This window comes from Mustela erminea, chromosome 1 (genome assembly GCF_009829155.1).
Source record: "Mustela erminea isolate mMusErm1 chromosome 1, mMusErm1.Pri, whole genome shotgun sequence".
NCBI lineage: Eukaryota > Metazoa > Chordata > Mammalia > Carnivora > Mustelidae > Mustela > Mustela erminea.
Window position 1 is genome coordinate 109676904 of NC_045614.1, and position 20099 is coordinate 109697002.

Below are 20099 nucleotides of genomic sequence, written 5' to 3' on the forward strand. Positions count from 1 at the left end.
TTTACTACCCACCCCTTAGAGCAGCCCAGTGATCGAAGTGTTATATAATTTGGTAAGCCAAAGGAAAAATATCAGAGCTACCGAGAGCGCAGATGATGCACCAGCTCTTGGGATCTGTGGGGAGGGAAGGAGAGAAATGAGGGAGCTTTTGGGCACAATGCTTTCCTGTACGTTGGCGGACCACATAGGAGAAGTATGCCTGTGCCCATTTCCTGATGAAAAACTGAGGCTGAGGGAAGAAAAATAATTTAGACTCTCTCTAGCTCACCCAGAAATGATCACCTTTTTGCATTAGGGCCAATCATTGTATCCACATCTTTCTTTGGCATAGCAGCTGGTCATCGAGGTTCTGCTCGAAGACCATCTCTTCTGGAAATTTGTACCCCTGATTCTCCAAACCAGGCATAAGGTTTGTTTTTCTTTCCCTCCACATTACTTTGAGAAAAGCCTAAGACCTTCACCTGGGGTCAAGGCACATGTATCTGCATTCTATCTCCTTTTTGGCTTTGAGGGTAAAGATTGTATCATGTTCATGTCAAGATTTCCTCCAGTGCCTCCAAAGCAAAGGTGACACTTTTTAAATCAGATGGGAAGAGGCCCAAGTCCTAGACCAGATCCCCCACTCACTTGGCATATGGGTAACAGCACATACTGTCACAGCTACAATTTTACCAGTGGCAAATAGCTTCTGCTTATACCCATGCATAATCACCCAGATGATTTCGGAGATCCTTCCGGTTCCGGCATTCTGCCCTCTGGGACTCTGGTTTCTGATGGAGAGGCCATCTGAGTCATGGTCTACTGTTGCCAGTGCCTTCCTGGCTTTGGAGGAGGACTTCCCATGGATATCCTCATTTTCCCTTTCAGTTGAGACTCCTATGTTCCCTTCTCCCTACCTCATAGGTAGATCAGAAATATTAAAAGAAAAGATCTTCTGTAGGACATGCCCCAGGCTCAAGGGACACCTGAATGAGAATAATGGGGTTTCCATGAATCAAAAGCATGAAATCTTAGGGTGTCTCCCTCTTACTTCAGGAAGGACGCTTGCTGCTTCAAAGGGTAGAAGCAATTTTATTCTAACTAACAGTAGTCACAATCTCCAAGTGTATGCTTTGCTTTAGAAGATATTCCTGCTGGATTTAAGTAGAGTAACACAATTCATCTTTCTGGGCCAGTGGTTACCAACCATTTCACAATGGAAAGAATGTGAATAAAAGCTGTTCTCTCCTCTCAGTGTTCGGTAGAAAGCAAGAAAGATAAAACCAGCAACCATGCAGACCGCTCATACCACACACCACGTACCCAGCCAAGCAACTCATGTGCATCATTTACTCCTTCCTGATGTCCCTACAACTTTGGTATTGTCATTCCCATTTTTTTTTTTAAAGAAAATAAAAGTTTGCTTTTCTTGATGTACCCACAGATGGATCCATGATTTGGAAAGGAAGGCGACCCTAACAAGACACCCGTGGTTAATGCAAAGAAACACAAAGCAACAGGAGATGGCTTTCCAGTCTCCTATAAAAGTGTCTTTATAAGTTAGGGAAACAGACCACAGACTGGCTGCTCTCTCATTTCATCTTCTTCATGAACTCCTCTCAGTTCTTGATGGAGGCCTTCAGCTCAGGGATGGCTTCTGCTATCATCTTCTCTTTGGAAGGGGAGATCTTATGGATGCCTGGATTCTTCTGGATGCCCTTTGCCCCCAGGAATAATGGTGTAGAGAAATAGGCCCCGTCTGTTTCTTGGGACTTAATGAAGAAACACTGAACAACTCCTTCCTTCCTGTTCATTGCCTCCACAAGGGAGAAGACAAACTCGGCTCCCACATAGCCACGGACAGGGCAGCAGAGCCTGCTCTGGCTTAGACCTTCACCTCTTCTATGTGGGCTTCCTGAATCTTCCCAGTAACAGCTGTCAACTGGTTCTGGAGGAACGTCCACCTTGAGAGTTCTTGGGGAGATCGGAGAATGACGGTCTTCCCAGCATGGCCACCAGTAACAGGAACATTGATGCAAGCAGGAGCCAAACCCCTCAGTTCTATAATAAAAGTCTTGGCTCTGGCAATGTCCAAGGTTGTCACTCCAAAGATTTTATGGGGGTGTGTGCTCCGTGTTTCTTGAAAGCTTCTGTTGCCATTGGGATGATGGAGTTAACCAGATTTGAAAGGATGCCACTCATGCCTCAGGGCAATGCCAGGGGCAGAAGGTAGCCAGGGTGGCCACAATTGGGGCACTAGTGTTGGACAGGTCACCCCTGTTATGCATGGTTTCCTCGGGGCTCCTGCTGGAATAACCACCCCATGGCAAACTTTCAAGCAGTCTGGCAGCTACTCGGGTGCGAGGCAGCCCTTCCCGGTTGCTCCAGTCTCCGTGCAGCTCAGATCTGCAGCGACTCAGGGTGTATGAGTAGCTGAAGCCGCAGAGGGGACTGGCACCAGCAGGGCAGGTGAGGGCGGAAAGCAGGGCTGGAGCAGGCAGGGCACACACTGCAGGTGGAGAAGCTGGCTGGAGGCAGCTCACGCCGAGGACCTCCACACTGCACAGAAACCCCTGCCCGCTCTGCCCGGTGTCTGGTACAGTCATCTCATCTGAAAGCTGAAGAGACCTATGCTCAGTAAGTTTAAGCAAACTGTCCAAGGTCACAGAGCTAGCAAATAATTGGAGTGTGATTCAGACACAGACCAAAGCCCCCAAAACATGTGTTGTTTTTTTTTTTTAATGACCTACTGGCCACTCATTTGCAACTGCTTTAAAAATCAGAAAGCATCACACACAGGCATTGTCACTTAATCCACAGAACATACCAGGGAGCGAGGAGGCAGGTATTTATAAATCAATGCAAACTTGTCCCATTATCATACAGCTGGTAAGTGGTGAAGCTGGAAGTCAGCCATTGTCTGCTTCCATGACCAGTGTCCCTCACTGAAAGAATCATAACCTTCAAGTTCTTTCTGAAAGCAGAATGGTATATTATATACATATATACATATATGTATATATGTATATATGCCATTCTATATATATATATGTATATTATACATATATATATATATATATACACACATACTAGAAGAAGGTCATGCCATCTTACAAGAGGATAGCTCTACCCCCTTCCTGTGTCTTCTGAGTCAAATTGACATATTTTATCTGGAACAAGGAGTTTTCCTGGTGTCAGCACCTCATAACTCGAAATGGACTTCTCTCCGTCTCACGCATCATCCCCAAACCAAAACTGCTAGCGAAGTCCTGCTTCCAGAATTTTTATTATCTGTAAGGATGCTGCGAACTCAGGGAAGGAGCCGAGCTCTGTTCCAGGCACAGCAGCACATGCAGTGTTGATGGGGAGAAATCCACCTTGCAATTGGTCATGGTCAAAGAAGTGAATTTGATCGGAGACGAGAAAGATGGACTGCCATCAGAGTAGTGCGCTTGCAGAAGCACTTTGCTGAGTGTTAAAGACTTTTTTTTTAATATATCAAACAAAAATCTAACAGAATGAACTAAAAAGCCAGAAGCTCCATTTTCTGAGCAGGCAATGAAATCTCTAACTAGGGGGAGAAAGGAAAAAAAAGGAGTCTGACATAAGGAATTTGGCAAAGGGGGGGAGGGGGAGTTTGGATGGTCTTCCCTGAAATGTGAGACCCTCAAGCCCCCAGAATCCTCAAGTAGGACTAGAAGGTACTGCCTCATTTGAGCCGTGTGATTAAGAAGACACAAAGGAAACAGTCAACAAAACAAAGAGGCAACCCACAGAATGGGAGAAGGTATTTGCAAAGGACAGTACAGACAAAAGGTTGATATCCAGGATTTATAAAGAACTCCTCAAACTCAACACACACAAAACAGACAATCATATAAAAAAAAAAATAGCAGAAGATATGAACAGACACTTCTCCAATGAAGACATACAAATGGCTATCAGACACATGAAAAAATGTTCATCATCACTAGCCATCAGGGAGATTCAAACTAAAACCACATTGAGATACCACCTTACACCAGTTAGAATGGCCAAAATTAACAAGACAGGAAACAACATGTGTTGGAGAGGGTGTGGAGAAAGGGGAACCCTCCTACACTGTTGGTGGGAATGCAAGTTGGTGCAGCCTCTTTGGAGAACAGTGTGGAGATTCCTCAAGAAATTAAAAATAGAACTTCCCTATGACCCTGCAATTGCACTACTGAATATCTATCCCAAAGATACAGATGTTGTGAAAAGAAGGGCCATCTGTACCCCAATGTTTATAGCACCAATGGCCACGGTTGCCAAACTGTGGAAAGAACCAAGATGCCCTTCAACGGACGAATGGATAAGGAAGATGTGGTCCATATACACTATGGAGTATTATGCCTCCATCAGAAAGGATGAATACCCAACTTTTGTAGCAACATGGATGGGACTGGAAGAGATTATGCTGAGTGAAGTAAGTCAAGCAGAGAGAGTCAATTTTCATATATGGTTTCACTTCTTTGTGGAGCATATCAAGTAGCATGGAAGACAAGGGGAGATGGAGAGGAGAAGGGAGTTGAGGGAAATTGGAAGGGAAGGTGAACCATGAGAGACTATAGACTCTGAAAAACAATCTGAGAGTTTTGAAGGGGCGGGGGGTGGGAGGTTGGGGGAACCAGGTGGTGGGTATGAGAGGGCACGGATTGCATGGAGCACTGAGTGTGGTACAAAAACAATGAATACTGTTATGCTGAAAAAAATAAATAATTTTTTTTAAAAAAGACACATGAATAGGGAATCCAAAGAAGGATTAAGTGGGAGAGAAACTTTACATGAAAGCTATAGCTAATCGACTGTAAACAAACAACCCTGGAAAAAGATCATATGGTCTGAGAGGCCCAGGGCTCAATGAATAATAAGCACCTTCACTCATACAGTACTTTATAGTTCAGAGTACACTTTTAATTAGATCATTACGTTTGATCCTCAACAATGATGGGAGGTCACCTGGGATTAGTAGCCCATTTCATACTTGAGAAAGCTGAAACCAGGAGAGGAAAGAAATGTGCCCACAGTTACACAGCTGGCTTGTAGCAGAACAAAAACTTGAACCTCCGTCTCTGACTCAGGAATACAGGTTTTCCCCCCTTTTATGTCACATTATCATAATGCAAATGTTGAAAAAATATAATGCCTCTTGTTGAGTATAAGCAAGCTTCCTGACATCATATCAAAATTAATTAAATGAATAAAATCTACTTTTACCATCCAAGATTGGAAAACAAAAAGTGTAAGTAAAATTAAGCATGGGCAAGTACCTAAAAGATCACCTCCTACTAACCTGAATTAAAGCGAATCACTTAGGATCTCACTCAGAGATCTATTATCGCTTTGGTTGAAAGTGTATTTCACTTTCAGGCTAACAAATAAAATGTTACAATTTCTTTAAAACGGGTATTTTATACAAAGATGGGTCTAATCTCTGTCATCATTCAGCCAGTCCACAAATATTTGTCTTGCTTCCTGCCAATGACTGACCTTCCCAAACGGAATGTGAAAATACTTCAGTAGATTGGTTTCATGAAGGAAGAAATAAGGACCATTATTTTTGGCACTGACTGTGAAACAACAAATGTTTATTTAAGATAAATATTTTCCTCCTATGTAAAATGGGGAGGACATTTTCTCCTGCTATCAGGATTATTTAAGGGAGCATTAAGTGAATTAACAGAGACCATTCAGATGGATCATCTGTATTTTTTAAATAAAGCACTTTGTTCTAAAAATCTCTTCTAAGAAACATGTACGTATGAAACAAATAAAAGAGGACGTCTCCACTTGAGGGGAGCAGATGGCAGGGTTTGCACAAAAGAAAATCCAAGTCCTCCCTGCCATTGACGTCTCCAGCCCAGTCCAGAGTCCTCACTGCGCAGAGAGAGCTCCCACCACCCCTTCATAATCCCAGCATGCCTTGCACCTGCTCCTTCCACTAAGCCACCATGTTTCACTGTCATATAGAATCTCTGCCTGCCTTCTACATGAAACTGAGCATTCCCTGAGGATGGCCACAATGTCTTAATCTGTGCCCCTACTCCAGAACATTCCCTACTGTCTCAGATACACAGACCTCATTAATTAATGTGTTCTGAATAAATGCATGAGTTAGTGAGTGAGCAAATGAAGTCTTTAAGAAGATAGTGTTCTTGAAAAAGCTGATTCACGAGAACAAATGCAATTAAGATAATACGCTGTTGCATTACTCTCCTGCATTTCAGAACCTAACAATCATAAGGTACCATCTCTATTTTGTAAATGGAGGGGATGCCAGCCTTGATGGACCTGCAAAAGCGAGCAAGTCAGGGTCTGAGAAAGACGAATCCAGGAATATAGTTCTCAGACACATTCCTAGTCCCAAGAAGAATCACTGCTGTCAAGTTAATCAGCCAAATCCTTCTGATTACCAGAGGTCAAGAGCACAAGCAGCAAACCACTTCTCTACTGGCTCTAGAGGCTTGAGAGAGTGCCAGGAAGTACAATGAATGTTTTACCTTACAAATGCTGAGGAGACAACATGTTCCTTTTAGCATTAATTGCTTCATTCAAAAGAAACCGTTTAGAATCAGTCTGGTCTTTTTCCTTGATGAGCAATTTCAGGCTGCCTACCAAAGCTTTTGTTTGTTGGGTGGAGAGAGGAAGAGAAAGCATTTTGTTAAGGCATTTTAATTTTCATATTTAATGAAACAGATTGGGTAGCAGGTTCCTTTGATTTTATTTCCCTGTTCCCTGAATACCTTCTTGTGTATTACATATTCTGCAGCAGCTTCCTGCAAGAACTTTGCTACATTTCACAAGTTAAGGCTGTCAACTGTTACCCACTGAATCAAATATATTTCTTGTGCCAATATTCAGTTGTTATTATTATTGTAACAGACCAATCATAAATCTCAAAACTGGAGAGAATGAGAACATGGACTGCTATTTCCCCATATTCTCTTGAGCACATAAAATTATATAACTCTCTGAAGCCCTCCTATTATTGCTGCACCTAAAATGCTTTGCATTCTTCACAGGAGAAATCCTTTAACGGGGTTACCTTCCCTTAGTATGAGAGAATCAATCAATCAATCAATCAGAAATTTCATTGGTTTTAATTCATTAACAAGGATGGAGAGAAAAATCACTACCGGATTGGAGTCGGGAGGCCAGGTCGCTCGGTCCAGCTATTATTTATTATGGGGTTTTCTTCTTTTTTCCTCCCTGATAAAAAGAGGGCAGAAACTCTGTTTTGTTTATATTTAGAACAAAGCCAGAGCAGAGCGGGCCCATAACAGGGGCTCAATCAAAATTTGTGGAATAAACGAGTAAGATAGTTCAACTGTTTGACACGGTTTTCCTGAGCCTCAATTTCCTTCTTTGTTAAAAAACCGAAAGTGTTGATTATGCCTGTGTTTCCTACCTCACAGATGAGATAAATGATGGCTTTGTGAAAACTGTTGAGTTATGCACATAATTAAAGGAGTAGCATCATTAGTAATAGCAGCAGGTCTGCACTTGATCAGCTGTGTGACCTTGGCCAAAACATTTCAGTTCTTCAGGCTTTTAATTTCTCATCTGTAAAGGGACAGGATTGGACTAGATGATCCCTACATTTCCTTCCAGCTCAAACCAGTATCTTTAAACCATCAACAAATACTTAGGTAGTACCTACTGTATGCAAAACAGTCTTCTAGGAAAAAACACAAAGGCATAATCTAAGAGAGTTCAAAGAAAAATAAAAACAATAACATTTCTAAAATACTTCCTCTTGGTTGTTTTTCTAATATAAAAGCAGGCCATTAGGGAAAAGCATGGGAAGATGTGAAAACCAGATTTCACAAGAAAAGTCATTTGGGGAAATCAAAAATTGAGTTAGCTGCTGGTATGCATTTTGTGGAGATCATTCTGACCTTCCAAATCGCTTGTGCAACAAACTTGGATTTGACATTTGGTGTTGGCTTTTACAATCTACCTAATGAGAAATATCTTTACAAAGAGCGACAGCATGCTGCTTAAAACTGTTCAAGAAAATGGAGATTTGGGGAGAAGGGGAAGCCAAGAAGTAAAGCAGCATAAATATGTTATTGTGATTTAAACACGTGACTTCCTTGAGTGTGTAGACAACTCAAGACAATTCCAGTCACAAAGAGAATACATATATGCACAGCTCTCAGAGGAATTCATTGATTCAAGGAGTCAGAAAATTTCCTCCAGAATTCAGCTGATCCAGGGAGCCCATCAACCAATATAAATGGTATATAGATACTAGATACTACAGGGAATTAAACATGTAAGACCACAATACCTGCCCTCAAGAAGATTTATGAGATCATCCATATTATAAAGTAAAAAAATCCTTCTAATCTAACACGTCCAAAATTAATTTCATACTTTTATCCTCAAACCTACTCTTTGTCATTTGGCCTATCTTGAAAAATTCCATCTCAGTTCACAACTTTCCCTATACAAACCAAAAAAACAACAGCTTCCTTGATTCCTGCTTTCTAATTTCCTATGCCAAACAAGTTACCAAACCTTAGTGTCATAAATGACCCTCATGAAATAAAAAGGCAGGCATGGGAAAACATCTACAAGGAGGAGTACATTCATCAGAATAGACAAAGCTCTGCTTCAATAAAAAAAATTATCGACATATCAATGGTTTAACACAACAAACATTCACTTTTTGCTCATGTTGTAGCTTGATGGAGGTTGGCTGTACTTGGTAGTTCTTCTAAGCCCTCATTCAATGATTCAAGCTGCTTCTACCTTTTATCTACAGTAAGTATATTGTCTTCCAGATTCAACATAAGAAGAGAAAGGGAAATAGAATATAGGAGCTATTTTTAAAGGTCAAGCTTAGAGGTGGTTTATATCTCTTTTGCTCACATTCCGCTGGCCAAGACTCAGGCCAATAAAACTCAGTCCTAATCTAACCTCAAAGAGGTTAAGAAGTGTAGTCTCAGCAAACCCAGGAAGAGAAAATTGTGTGGTAAACTCAGAGTGTTATCTTTGCCATGAGGGCTGATATCTAAATTAGATTATCTCTCCTATGTAAAGAGATTTTTTAAGCACTAGATCCACACATTCTCAGGGTTCTCCACCTAACTGACAGAATAGACTCATAATTGAAGTCTTCCTGCAATTCTGTGACTTCATCCTCTAGGACAATAAAAATCTATAGATCTGTGTCTTTACTGTCACCTACCTCATTCTGGGATAAAATACTTTTGCTCATACTGTACTGTACAGTCTAATAATTTACCTTTAGCATTTCTACAGGGGTCTTCCTTTTCTATTATAGAATAAATGTGTCAGTATTCACAGGTTTCCCTACTCTTGCCACAATCATTTGAAACTGCAAAGATTCCAATAAGACCTGGGCTCTGATGGGGATATGTGTGATGGGGGAAAATTCAGAAAATTTTCAAAACCCTGAAATCACTCAACCCACAGCAGCAAGGTTGACCAGGTTTGCCTTTTCTTCTGTAATTTAGACAAGATCCCTTGAACCTTCCTAACACTCCATCCTCTCCAGGCACATTTATCAACTAACGCTCATTTATCTTTCAGGCCTAAACCTAGATATCACTTTTCTTTAAAAGACTTTCCTGGCCTCCCAAATCAGCCTGGGTGTCCATATTATGTGAATGCAGAGTACACTGTTCTTATCTTTCTCACAGCTCTTGCCAAACTCTGGGCTAATAACATTGATTTTTTTGGAGGGAGGGGTGTTTTGTTTTTCTCAATGAGCTCTTTGATGCAGACGGACTGTGTCGTTGTGGTAATGACGATGTTGGCTGTGTCTCCATATTCTAAAGCCATTTAGATCTTCAAAACTAAGTTTGTTGAGTGAATGACTGAGCATATGCTTGCATAATTCTAACTAGCAACTAAATAAATCTTGGAATAATTTTCCGGAGGCCAAACAATTTTGGTAGTTGGTGACCATAGTTGAAGCCCACGTGGATGGGAATAAGAAAGTTTCAGAAGGATTAACTATCATAAAACTTGCTCTGGTCACCTCAGATTAGGAGTTTTCATGCTCCATAATCAGAAGACCTATAATTCTTTACACCTTTCTTATGGCAATGAACACACGTGACTTTTTGTCATCACGTCTTTGTCTTACAGCTTTAACTAGATGGTGAACTCTAAAAGACAAGGAATGGTCTCTGTCTCAGTATATTTCTCAATACTTAGTTCAATGCCCTATGTGTAGTAGGACTCCAGAATATGAATTGTAGATATTGCATCCTATAAATGCATGCTGAGTTAAAAATAGATACGCCATATAGAATTTTATATCTGAACATTTTCCCTGTACATCCATGTTGATTCCAATCCCATTGTAAGGTCTCTGTTCCTAGTCCATCTCCCATCTGATAGTCTAATATAGAAATATCAATAACAAATAATTTGTAGGGCATAAAGCAGATACAGGTCTTCTGGAAAATCCTTATTCCCTATGTCTTAGTTTTCTTTTTTTAGAAGTAAAATGTAGCTACCATTGTTCTGCCTAAATCAAAAGGTGGTATATAACTCAAACTGGATATGGTTTATGATCAAACTTGTAATGTGAGAAAGATTTTTAACCATTTTTTTAAAATCTCTATTACATGCTACCTGAAGGCAGATTAGCTACTCTCCTTGGAGGAGGAGAACAGCCTCCCATCTTCATGTGATAACTCCCCCCCATGTCAACCAACCTGTTTCTCTGTATATCTTCCTGAGATCAAGCAATTTCGTTTTTGTCTATAAAATGCTCAGATGGGTAAGAAGAGTAATTCAAACTATAATCTAGACCAAATGTCCTCTTGTTCTTCAGTTATTCCCATTCACATTACCAATCTATAGATAATGACATCAAATGTCATAGATTATCCAAAAAAAAAAAACCCTGAAAAACTAAAAACAATATTAAAATGTCTCAGATTTGAGCAATAAGAACTTCGTCCCATTACCAGATTCTCAAAGAGAAACTGAGGTTCCCAAATTAACATCCCTAGCTATTGTACATTTTGTTCCAAGAAACAAAATCTTTCCTATTTCTTTTTCATTTCAGCCAAAGCATCAGTTGGCTCAGAACTGTGAGCAGAACATGGGCTCCCATATCACCCCAGCCTGAGCTCTCTACTAATAGAACAAGAGTAATTCCTTAAAGGGCCTTCCAAATTCAATTAATCCAATAAAGCCTTTCTCATGTCCCACTAGTTAAAAAAACAGCAGGAAGTGAATATATACAAATGCTATCACAATACCTGTTCCACACACTCAAAATATAAACAAAACACACACACACACACACACATCCCCAGCCCTTAGAACCAAGATCCCAGTCAAAATGACATACCTGGGTCTCACTCAAGGACTACAACATTAAGACACACATAGCTATTCCCAAGACCCAAGCAGAAAACCAGGATATCTGACTAAAAGTGAATTAAGAGGGAAAAAAAATAATATCTACACCTTATTAGCCTTACCAATCTCTTTGTCCAGGGTCTACATCTTAAAGCTGAAACTTAGAATAAAATATCTTATGATTATATTAAAAATAAGGATATATACCCTAATTGTAGGTAGGGAGAACTCATTTGTGCATATTCTCAACTTTTTTTTTCTTCAGAGAGTGATTTCCTTGGATTCCCCCTCAATCCCCAAAGTTTAAAAATTTTCAGTGATAGCAGCCCCCGTCATCAGGTCATTGTTTGCTTTTCTCCCATCCACCCTCTGAAACCCAACAATATTCAGTTTTACTTTCAACCTGTGTTCCTGGTTCTTCAGTGCTGGGTAAGAGCAACGTCACCTCCGCACCCTGTTTTAAGCAGGTTTGCTTCAGGTAGTGGTTCTTCCCATTGCCTCTGGCAAACACGGATATTGAAGGGTTTATAAGGCAGCTAGTGTTACTTATCATTACTAATCAAGGGACCCCTCCACTGCGAAAGTCATAAGGTCATGAGTTCTAAGTTTTCCAATTACATTTATTTTCGACCATATCTGGTCTGTCCATAACTCCCAGCATTGGATGGTCTCTTTCTGAATACGTTCCTCCACCAGATCAACACTTAGGCTAAGCCTGGACACCATCTCTTATTGACTTACTGTATTTTCTGTTAGTATGCTCCTGTGTTAGGTACAGTTAATATGCCCTCTTGGCTCTCATAGGTTCTCAGGGGCTTCCCAGATACTTGACCACTTACTCATGGAGAGCTCTACTGCTACTGCCATCCCCAGCACCTCCTGATCTGCTAGCATGGCCTCCATTGCGCTTGCTGTGGCCACAAAAAGAGAATCTCCAGAAGCCAGGCCATGGGACTGGGATCTGACCTGACCCACAAAGGTGGTTGTTCCTTCTACCACTTTGGAACTTGGCTGCAGTCCTAACCCACAGGACACGGAACCTGGCTTCCCTAGGGACTATCCCTTTAAAGGGGTCAGGTTGTGTCACCTAATGAGTACATGAGTGTCTCTCTATGGGAAGAAATTTGACTACTGAGTGACAGGTGGTAGTGAGGAGCTAAGACATAAATTCCTCTCCCCACCTCCTTCCAGAGAGACCCAAGTGACTGAACAACCACTGATGATTTTTTTATGAAGAGGTGACCCACTCAGTAACTTACCACCTTATATTTGTTTACGTCTTTTCCTCCCTACCATCTTTTCTCTCACCTTTCCCACCTGAGATTGTACCTTCCAATGAAGTATTTGTATTAAACTTTGCCTCAGGTAAAGGAAGCAAAATGGTTTGAATAGGAGATAAGAGTGTTCTTTAAGGGAAAGTTTGAGATCTCAGAGGACAGGCAAACTGATATGACAGGGAAAGGGGATACAGCCAAGTCTAACTTCTCTTTGAGAAGAATATTTTTAGAGTTTTTTATTATTTTTATTTTAGATTGTGTTAAAATATGTATAACATAAAATTTACCATCCTAACCAATTTTAAGTGTACAGTTCAGTAGTGTTAAGTACATTCACACTGTGGTGCATCTGATCTCCAGAACTCTTCTCACCTTGCAAAACTGAAATTCTCTCCTCATTAAACAACAGCTCTTCCTTTCCCCTCCCCTCAGCCCCTGGCAACCACCATTCTACTCACAGTCTCTATGAATTTGACTGCTCTCGATAGCTCACATAAATGGATTTTGTACAGTATTTGACTTTTTATGACAGGGTTATTTCACTTAGCATAATGTCCTCAAGGTTCAAATACGTTGCAGCATGCATCCAAATTTCCTTTTTAGGGTTGAATAATATTCCACTGCCTGTATATTGTTTATTCATTTACCTTTCAGTGGGTACTTGGGTTGCTTCTATCCTTTGGTTATTGTAAGTAATGCTGCTATGAACTTGGGTGTTCTCTTTGAGACCCTGCTTTCAATTCTTAAGGGTATATACATAGAATTGTTGGATCATATATTAATTCCATTTTTTGGTTTTTTTTTTTTGGAGGGGGGCTGTCATACTATTTTTCATGTGCTGCCTCATGGTACATTCGCACTAAAAATGCAGGGATCCAATGGTCAGCCACTAATATTTTGAAGGCTTGTATAATGAAGCACAATTGCGTTGGACAAATCTATGCCAAGGTAAGCTATGGAGATCCACACTAGTGGAACTCCAGCTCTATAATCAAAATATGAGCCACTGCCGATCACCTAAGTCAAGATCCAAGAGAATTTGGCTTACCAAAGGATTAAAGCCTACACACTTCTTGCCTTAGCTACTGTGTAAGTGTCAATTTCTCCTGCAGCTCAGCCTCCAAATATTAGCCCCTGGGACTATTTCTCAAGATTCCTAGCCTATGTACCAATTAATATGTTGGAGTCGGCAGTGGAAGTGTAATAAGTAACACTCCACTCTCCTCTCAAGATCCAATCTACTTGAAAATGACTCAAGAATTATCAACGATCAAAACAGTGGTTTTACTACAGAAATCGCTTTTCTTCCTCCTCGGTTTCAAGCTCTACTCCCAAGCTGAATGCACGCATCCTATCTCAAACAGAGCTGGGCAGGACCACCACAAGTTCCCACCAAGCAGAGTACATGTGTGTCCTACAATCAAGTCTAAGAGTAGGAGACATGAAGCAAAGATGAGTGGTCTCTTTCTTTACTTCTACAAAAACAGAAATTCTGACTTTATGTACAAAGAGAACTTAGGTAGGAGTACAGTTCTGCTTATATTTCCCCTTAGATATAAGGGGAAACCACAGCTGTGGTTTAGCTCAATCGTTCTATTGTAGTTGAGATTTTTTCTATGAGAATTGCAGCCCCTTGAGGTTACATCTGAGGAATCCAGTGAACAATTCACTGGGCTCTCCTGTACCCTTAATCTATTTAGAGTTTCTATCACCCACCCTTCTGGGCCAAATACTAGGAATTAGGGTTTCTACAAAGTAAAAAGTGGTATGCTGAGCTCCTTCCCAGTGACAGAAGCCAAGCCTAATTCTACCACTGGCATCACTAGTCCTCTTCTTCCTCATCAAACTCTTATGTGGAGGAAGCTGGGTGGTGTGGGAGAGTTCTTATTCTGAGTGTCATTCATGGAATAAATTCAGTGATCTAAATTCTCCAGACTTGAGCTCTAGTTATTTAAAGAAGAGATTTAGAATTAAAACACATACATTTTACTTTCTCAAAGTATTGTCTTTTTCTTTCAAGAAAAGTTATCTTTATTGCCTGTATGGTTGGGTAAGGGCTCTTGAAAGCATAGGGATATAAAAACATTTCTCACTTTATTCTCCAAATACTATTTTGCTGCATATGGAAATAAGACTGGGAGTCTCTATAAAAAATAAAAATAGTCCATAAATTTTATTTAAGTTTTCTATAACAGCCATGAATTATTTTTAAAATCAGAAAAGAACACCAGAGCCTTTTTTAAAAAACAGAGTGTAGTGCTATCATTTGGACACATTCACATAAAAAGAAAATTACCAGATTTCATAAGGTACTATTTTCTCACCTCTAAGGTTGGAGAAATACTAGTATTTGCTGCTTAATTTGGGGAGGCATAATAGACATTCTGAACACACAGCACCTACGTGTCTGGTACAAAGTCTGTGCCCCACAAATTGATTTCCTATCAACAAATCAACGAAACTTGCCCTAGAGCTGGTGCCAGTGGAGATGCATCCATTAGTTATCTCCCAAAACACCCCACAGTAAAACTATCAGGATAGAAACTTCCTCATGTAATAAAGAGTTTGGGGTATTTTAGCTGCCTGTCAGGTAAGGAAAAAATTTTTTTAAACATATCCAGACAAACATCTGGATATTTTTCATCAGGAAAAACAGTTTTTAAGCAAGAAATAATACCAATTACTCAAAAATTCTTCCAGAATATAGAGTAGGAGGGAAAATCTTCTAATTCTTTGAGAACAACAGTACTCTGATACCAAAACAAAACAAGAGAGAGAGAGAGGGAGAGAGAAAGAAAATGAAAAAAGGAAAGAATAAAATTATACATCAATATCTCTTATGAATATAGATGTAAAAATTTCCATAAAGTAGTTTCAAATGGAATTTCATTGCATATGAAAAGGATGATATATCATGACTGAGTTGATCACAAGAATGCAAGGCAGGTTTAACATTCAAATCTCAGTAATTCATATCATACCAACAGAATAAAGAGGAAAATAATAGAGTAGCTCACAGGCTACAGAGGAATTTTTTAGGCAAAATTTGAGATTCATTCCTGATTTAAAAAAAAAAAACAGACCTCTCAGTAAACTAGGAATAAAAGGGAACTTCCACAACCTGATAAAAGGCACTATTAAAGAATTAAGCTAATATCATACTTAATAGTAAGACACTAAATGTCTTCCTACCAAGACCAGCATCTCTGTTCTCAACACTTCCACTTAGTATTGTACCAAAAGTACAGGCCAGTGCAGCAAGTCAAGGGAAGGAAAAAAAAAAAGACATACTGAATGGAAAGGAAGAAATGAGTGTGTATTCATAGATAATATGATCGCCTAACGAAAGAATCTCAAAAAATACTAAGAAAAAACTTTTAAAACTCAGACACGAGTTTAACAAGAGCACAGCATATATATGTTCAATCATATTTCTCTATACCAACAACGAATAATTAGAAATTGAAATGCAAAAAAGGTAGTATTTGCAGTAGCAGCAAAAAGATTGAAATATGCATAAATCTTCCAAATTATCAGCAAGTTAAAATGTTAATTTTCCTCTAAACCGATCTATAAATTCAATACAATTCCAGTTGAAATCCCAGTGAGAATTTTTTTTTCAGAAATTAATAAGCTGATTCTAAAATTTACAAAGAAAGATGATGAAACAAGAGAAGATTAAACAATTTTGAAAGGAAAAGCAAAGTTGGAGGGGTTATACTACCTAATTTCCAGACTTACCATAAAGCTGTAATTGTCAAAACAGTTTGGTGTTAGAGAAAGGTTGTTAGAGGTATAGATCAGTGCACCCAAATAGAGACCAAGAACAGACCCATATGTGGACAAGGGAGTTCAATAAAGGTGCAAAGGCAATTCAATAAAGGGTAATCTTTTCAACAAACAGCTGTAACAATTGTGTGTCCATTTGCAAAAAGCCCAAAGAACAAAAATCAAAAAAAGAACCTGGATCCATACCTTGCATCTTATACAAAACTTGACTCACAAATGAATCGTAGACCTAAATGTAGAAACTATAAAACTTCCAGAAGAAAAAAGGGGGGGGCACTTTATAACCTTCAAAATATGCAAAGAGTTCTTAGATAAAGCATAAGCCACAAAAGACAATTTGATATATTGAACTTTACCAAATACAAGAACTTTTGCACTTTGAAACTTCTGATAAAGGCATAATAGCCACAGACTGAAAGGAAGTGTTTCCAAATGATGTATCTGGACTTATAACCAGAATATATAAAGAACTCTCAAAATTCAACAATTAAGTTAAAAAAAAATTTTTAAGTGGCCAAAATATTTGAATGGATAATTTACCAAAAATATAAAAATGCCAAGGAAGCCATGCAAACTAAAACCACCATGTAATACCATTACATGCTTACTAAAATAAAACATATAAGAAAAAACTGACAATACAAAGGGGAGCAAAGTAAAATTCCTCCCATGTTGCTGATGAGAATGAAGCATTACACTCCTTTTGGAAGTCCGTTTGGAAGTATCTTATAAAGTTGATCGTAAACCACACAATGAAGCAATCCTACTCCCAGGTATTTACCAAGCAAAATGAAGACCTATGTTCACATAAAGCCATGTAAATGTTTATAGCAACTTTATTTGCAGTCCCCCAAATCTAGAAACCACCATGGTACATACATATATCTAATACTATTCAGTAATAAAAAGCAACCCATACAGTACATGCAACGCCAAGGACGGTTCTCAAATGTATTATTCTAAGTGAAAGAAGCTAGACTCAAATGCCTACTGAAATCCATGGAAATGACTAGTTAATTCAATAGTGTGTGCCTTACTTCTAGGACAATCCTGCAAAGCCAGATCTATAGGGTGAAGAAAATCAGTGGTTGCCAGGGGAGAGGGGAAAAAGGAGTCCTAGAGAGTCTAGGGGAGTGAGACAACTGTTCTCTGTTGTGTGGTCGTGGTGGTTATAAGCCCATGTTTGCCAAAACTCACAGAACTGTCTACGGAAAGGATGAGCTTTACTGTATGTTAATTTACCTTAATTTTTTTTAAGTGAGAAAAAGAATTCTTGATTTTATAACAAGTTGTCCTCTCACTCCACACACTAAGGTGTATTATGAACTCACAATTCAATGTAATGTTTCTCTCCTGAGTTTCTACTCCGCTGGGTGGCTGGACAAGCTCATTGTCAGTTCTTTCTGGGACTTATTCCCCATCCTGGTTTCTCCCAAGCTTATGCCATACTCATGTCGAGCTTTCTCCCAAGCTTATGCCACAGACAGTAGCAAGGTGGGAGTGCTGTGGCCATGGATTCATATTCCTAGCTCCACATGATGGCTGCATCCATTTTCCCGTGCTGCATAGCCCATTATATCTGTAACTCCCCAGTGTTTCCATCACTCTTGGGGAAAGGGAATTTTTCTTACCAGCCTGCTGTGTATCAATTTTCACATGGTTTTCCATGCACGAGGCAGCTATTTGCTCTTTAGGGTCTAGTCAAGGTTATGGGAAGTAGGGAGCAGGATCCTTCTTCTTCTCTCTGGACCACAGAGCTCTCTGAATCATCACTTCTTTTTGACTCCCCCCGCCCCCACCTCCCCCACGCGCGCTTTTGTACACAGTGCCCAGAGGAATACTCTGCTCTCTCCTCTGCTTGCTTCTGGCCAAAATACTTCGTCTATACCCTTAAATACCAACCTTTTACCTTCTCCAGGAAAACTCTCAAAGCTCCCCTGAGGGCTTAGGCTTTTCCATGACAAATGTCAGAAAGACAAGCAGGCTATTTCTGAGTTCAGCCCTTTCACTGCCTCCCCTGAGGCAATCAAGTCGAGTTAAGTACAGGGGTGAAGAGAGAGGGAGGGGAGATGGAAACACAGCTAGAACAGAACAGATGGATATCTTGAAATATTGCCCCACCTCTCTTGGATAAGAAATTTTAAAGGTGCTACTTTAATTGCAGTTTCCTTTACAGGAAGATGGAAATACCTGATCTGACATTATTAAAATTATGTTATTGTGTTATGAGATTACACTGTTCTACAGAAAGTAGGAACAAAGATTTTTGAATGCAAGGTATAATGTACGAGCCAACAAGTATAAAAGAATAGGCATAAAATCATACTAAGACACATTGCCGGTCTATCAGTGTTCTGGGCAGCTGTTCTGAAGCGCGCACGCGTACACACACACACACACACGAAAAACAGATTCTAAAAAATAAGATTTTTGAAAAGTGTGCTGCCAAATATTAGGTAAAAAAAAAATCAGTAAAAAAGAGTAATTAATTCACATATACCATTTTCTCCTGTTTTAAACCTCCCAATGGCAATCAGGTACTTTTGAAGGAGACATTTAGAAACCTAAGCTCACTTAAAACATTCTCTTTCCGGCAAGCAGCTAGTCAGGGACCTACTTGTTCTGAGAGCTATTGTCAACATGCCCCTGCCTCGAGCCCCAAAGGAAGTCAACCTGCCTCCTGACCAGATAGTCAAAGCAATCACGTGTTGGACTCAACTGTAGAGCACCCTTTCCAGATGTCCAGGATCTCAGGGAAGCTACTGTTCAAACCTAAATGAAGCCCTGTGTTTCACAGGCCAGCAACCTGCTGGGGGCTAGAGAGACCACCTTCAGTTGGGGAAAGAATCAACCTGGTTTATCTGTGGGTGTGTACAGAGGTCAGGTGGTAAGTTGCCTGTCACACAAAGTATTCAAGGAGAGAATAGATGGGTTTGGAGGCCTTATTGCAAAGAAAATTCAAAGGCACGTGGTCTAAATGGCTTTAAAAAATCTCCTACTACCATAAGACCTTAGGTTTCTATGAAATTGTATTTTTTCCAAAGAAGTGAGAAAAGAATACGGTATTCTTTTGTTTTTTAATTAGCCATTTGTTTTATTCAACTTTTTTCAACTATAAAATAAAATAAGGAGTATTTCTTCCAATTACATTTCAACATCTATTAAAATAATAATGTATTTTATCTCATTTAATTTTTTTTCTTATTTATTTTAATTTATTTTCAGTGTAACAGTATTCATTGTTTTTGCACCACACCCAGTGCTCTATGCAATCCGTGTCCTCTCCAATACCCACCACCTGGTTCCCCCAACCTCCCACCCCCCGCCCCTTCAAAACTCTCAGATTGTTTTTCAGAGTCCATAGTCTCTCATGGTTCATGGAGGACAAAGGGAGATGGAGAGGAGAAGGGAGTTGAGGGAAATTGGAAGGGGAGGTGAACCATAAGAATACGGTATTCTAAGAAACTTCGCTTCCCTAATGAATCAAAGCCTGGCTGAGTCCATAGAGAAATGAAACCAAATGATACCACATGTAGGAATGGTGTAACCTGAGGTATAAATCAGAGATAGTCTACAAATTCGGGGATTTTTTAAAATTATGTATTTAATTCAGTGTAATACCTGTAGTGGTTTATGTAATTTTTCACTTCGTTTAAGTTTGTGCTATAGGACTGCCCTGAG

General features: G+C 39.7%; 1 protein-coding gene and 1 pseudogene across 2 annotated transcripts in view; both read right to left on the minus strand.

Annotated features, from left to right (window-relative positions):
* TPRG1 (tumor protein p63 regulated 1) overlaps positions 1–20099 on the minus strand; it is a 239080-nt gene that overhangs the window by 204402 nt on the left and 14579 nt on the right. The window lies entirely within an intron of this gene.
* LOC116567349 lies at positions 1572–12255 on the minus strand (annotated as a pseudogene).